The sequence below is a fragment of the Tupaia chinensis genome, unplaced genomic scaffold (genome assembly GCF_000334495.1).
Source record: "Tupaia chinensis unplaced genomic scaffold, TupChi_1.0 Scaffold000430_1, whole genome shotgun sequence".
Taxonomy (NCBI): Eukaryota; Metazoa; Chordata; class Mammalia; order Scandentia; family Tupaiidae; genus Tupaia; species Tupaia belangeri.
This window is the reverse complement of record NW_006159935.1, coordinates 3031802-3035871: the sequence shown is the minus strand read 5'-3', so window position 1 is coordinate 3035871 and position 4070 is coordinate 3031802. Positions and strand designations below refer to the sequence as shown.

General features: G+C 49.0%; 1 long non-coding RNA gene across 1 annotated transcript in view; it reads right to left on the bottom strand.

The window, feature by feature from the left end:
* The window catches only part of LOC102494518 (uncharacterized), a 19347-nt gene extending 15485 nt beyond the window's left edge, over positions 1 to 3862 (bottom strand). The window contains exon 1 of the long non-coding RNA XR_001370851.2: positions 3338 to 3862. This is a non-coding gene — a long non-coding RNA (uncharacterized LOC102494518). The remainder of the gene's footprint in view (positions 1 to 3337) is intronic.
* Between the last annotated feature and the right edge of the window lie 208 nt (positions 3863 to 4070).

Below are 4070 nucleotides of genomic sequence, written 5' to 3'. Positions count from 1 at the left end.
GTATGAGGAGTCTGTTGGAAGGTTTCTGACCCCCCCCCTCTTTAAACCAGGATTCTGAATTCTCTGTGGCTCTGTCTGATAAGATCACTGAGCTCACCCATTTCAGGGTAGGATCCAGCTCGGGACATTCAGATACCATTATTTTAGTAACGCTTACACGATGCTTTGAAGGCAATTAAAAAAAAATAGCTTCTTTATAGATGATCTGGATAAGGTCAGGGCAGGGCCATTCCTAATGCCTTTATTAACTCTCTTACTCGGTATTGTGAATGCATTCTCTGATCAGAGTTTTAAAATAATTTTTTTTTGTGAGAAGGATGAGATTCTGCTAGGATCTGAATGTTTCTGTGTCCCCCATCCGTATATTAAAATCCTGAGCCCCTAGATAATGCTCCTGAGAGGTGGGGCCTTCAGAAGGTGGTGAGGTCATGATCGGGAGCACTCACAAATGGGATTGGCCCCCTAAGAGAGGCCCAGAGGGGCCTGCTCGTCCCTCCTGCCACGTGGAGGCAGCTAGAAGATTCCAGCTCTGAGCCAGGAAACGACCCCTCCGATACTGATCTCCTGGGACCTCGATCCTGGTCTTCTCTGCTCCTAGAGCTGTAAGAAGTACATTTCTGGTTTGTATAAGTTCCGCAGTCAATGGCATTTTAGTAAATTAGGCTGAATGGACTAGTCAGATCCATTTTAAACACACACACACACAGATATATTTAATTTGGCAGAGGGCGTCTGTCCTTGCCAGAGAGACAGAGAATGAGAGGGAAAGTGAGAAAGCCCCTCCCTCCCCACCATGGGGGATGGCCATGCTGCACCCCCTTCTCCGTTTCTCCTTTCGGGATTTTGGGCATGTACCTAGCATATTTTTCAAGTTGTCGGATCTGAGACTTGACCCACACAGTCAGCCACGTGGGGTCTAGCTGCTCCAGCTCTACTACTGGTGGGCCCCGTACTTTCTATATTTATTTTTAATCTTTCTACATCTCGATTTTGTAATTGACGGTTAGCTGCCGTTTACTCATCTACACATCTGTAAAACTCTTTGTAACCAGCTTATCTTTGTCAGAAATGTCCTGCTACCTGATAGATTGTTCAGATTGTTCACTTCTAAAGTGTTTCCCTCAAAAGAAGGGGCCAGGTGGTGCCGCCGTTGTAATGCGCTGCACCCCCATGGGAGAGGTCTCGGGTTTGCATCCTAGGCCCTCCCTGAGTGTCCTGGTTGTTGTGTGCCTGTGATCCGGGCCAGCCGGGTGGGTTGTGGTGTGCGAACCCTGGTGGGGTGTGTGTCTGTCTCTCTCAAGACATAAATGATGAATAGGTCTAAAAATAAATTAAGAGGGTCAGATCTCTAATAGTCTGATTTCAGAGAGAACTTCCATTTCTTTGAAACCTGAGGGGAACAAGTTTCCAGAAAATCTATAGCCATTTGCTGGTCGACATCTTCCTACCGAACACACTCTGGGGAAGAATGGCCACATTTCAGCCTCGGCCCTTTCAGGGGCTCTTCCTCAGTGGCGTGTTCTATGAGACTGGGTTTGGACTCGTCGTCACATTCCCTCTTCCGGCAGGGGTGTTTGACTTCTTCCGCTGTCACTGTAGCACCAGACATGTTTCAGGCCCTCTGTCTAGTGCTGTGGATGACGTGACCCTGCTGGTCATTAGAGTCTGAGAAGCGGTCTCCCCCAACTTCATAGGTCACCCTGATCTTGCATTTACCCCCGTTGCCCTGTGTACTTTGGGACCCCACGTTTATCGCAACCTTCCAGATGTCTTGGTTACGGCGTGGCTCAGACTCTGACGCCTTCCCGAGTACTTCCATGTGCCTTTTCTGCAGACCCAAAACCCTGATGGGCATTTGTAGGCTTGGTTCCAGCCTTGAGATGGCTCTTTTAAGTGAACCTTGCCCAAGTCCTACTTCCTGTCTGGAGGGTAATAAGACCATACCTGGAAAAAAAAATGCTGCCTTGCTCAGAAGCGACATGAGGACTGCTCAGTTCGGAATATCGGGAAGTGGGCAGGCTTATTGGGAAGCACTTTGCTTTTACTACACATGTAGAACTCCGGGGATCGCTGACCGGGCTAGGAGGTGCCCCTTGGGCTATGCATTAGCGACGTGGCAGCTACGGATCTGTCATCCACTTTGAAAAGAAATGACAAACTTTGGCCTCGTGCCTGGAGTAGCTCCAGATGGTCAGAAAAGATTTCTGTGCTGAAGTCAACAGCGTACTACAGCGATAGAACTGGGCTTGTCGTGTTTATGTTAGAAGGTTGGCTTCCCACTCTAGCCCTCTGTACAGTTCTTCTCTTCCTTTAATCCACCCTCAGGGAGGAAAATGTTGCTTTAGAGTTATGGAATCCAGTATTTGGAAAACCTCGAGATTCCCAAGCAGAGTGGTGTAGAGACATGATGTGTGGCCAATGTGAGGGGCCCTTCAGAAAGCTGATGGAAAATACATATTATATACTAAAAAAACTATACACGGGTTTCAAAATGATTTTGTACCAAAATAAACTCATTTACAGAAATTTTGCCACAAGCTGTGTGCTTGTTAGGCGAGGGGGAGTGAGGAAGTGCCTCCCATGGACAGTGGCCACGCAGCAACCCATCTCCATTTCTTCCTTCTTGGATTCTAGGCATGTTCTTGGACACAGGGGGTGTGTTTTTCAAGCCTCTGGGTCTGGGACTCAGACCACTCAATCAGCCATGTGGGATCCAGCCGCCTTAACAGCATGCCACCTGCTGGCCCCAAACTCATTTTATTTCCACAAACTTTTTTTTTTTTTTTTAAAGAGATTTTTGCTATAGGGCACATGCACTCACCAGAGAGACAGAGAAACAGAAAGCAAGAAATCGCCCTCCAGGGGAATGGCCTACCCACAATCCCTTCTCCTCCATTCTCCCCTTGGGATTTTGGGCACAAACGCATGCGCGTGTGGCATGAATTTTAAGCCACTGGGTATGGGACTTGAACCACAGTCAATTACATGGGAATCCAGCAATGTAACCATTACACCGTCTGCTGGTCTTTCTACAACTTTTAAGGTCCCCTCATGTAGTGCTTTGTCACTCTTGGTACGCCTGATATTTCCTGTTTTCTAGGGATGTAGGAAGACTTGGAATGTAGAAACCTACCAAGCCCATTCTGAAGTGATCTGGAAGTGAGGTCAGAAGCTTCACTGGAGTGCAGCCCTGTGGCCTAGTGGGAACCCAAGGGGCTGCCCCTGTTAGAATTCCAGCCCCAGGGGCCTGATGAACACGCTGGGTGTGTTTGCTTGGACTTCCCCAAATCTCACAGGATGGAGAGATGGAAGAAGGTTGGCGACGACCGCGTCTCACCGAATGTGCCTTTCCATGTCTGTCTGTCCGTCCATCCCTGGCAGCGCAGTGTCCTCTGTCAATTAAAAAGAAAACCAAGGTGCTTCATTGGTGTGTGCGCTTATCTGCTCCCTACGACCTGCCCGTAACTGCTGCTTAGTGGTTTTCCTTACTTCATCTCTTCTCGTGTTTCTCCACGGTTCTATGGTCGCCAGGGTAACGAGGAAATCGGCCGTCCAGTGTGGGTGGGAAGGTGAGGCCTGGGCACATGAGCCGTGAGGAGGTAATGACATTATCGACATGACAGGGATTGCTGTTCTGGGCCCTCGTGGACGCCAGCCCGCCCTGGAAGGGCAATCCCATGACACCTGCTTTTCCAGATGAGAAAAACAAGACACAGGAGGGGATACCTGCCCCAGGTGACTTCCGTAACTCCGTTCTGCCACCTGCTCACGGGAGTGTTGGAGAAGTGGATTCCAAGTTTCCTGCCCCTTCGGGTAGAGGTGACCCCAGGCTTTAGGAAATAAAGCTCTTTTTTCTCTGGGAAACTCGGGGCCTGTGGAGTTGAGCTTTTTATTTTGGCAAAGCTTGGTCACAAGGCGCAGATTAAGACCTGGGCCTGCTGCTGCCCAGCGCTTTCGCTTACTCTGCGGTTATTGAGTAACTTGGGGCGTTTGAAGAACATTAGCAAAATGTGAGGTTTTCGAAGAAAATGCTCCACGCGGAAGTGACATCAAGTTGCACACTCTGAAAG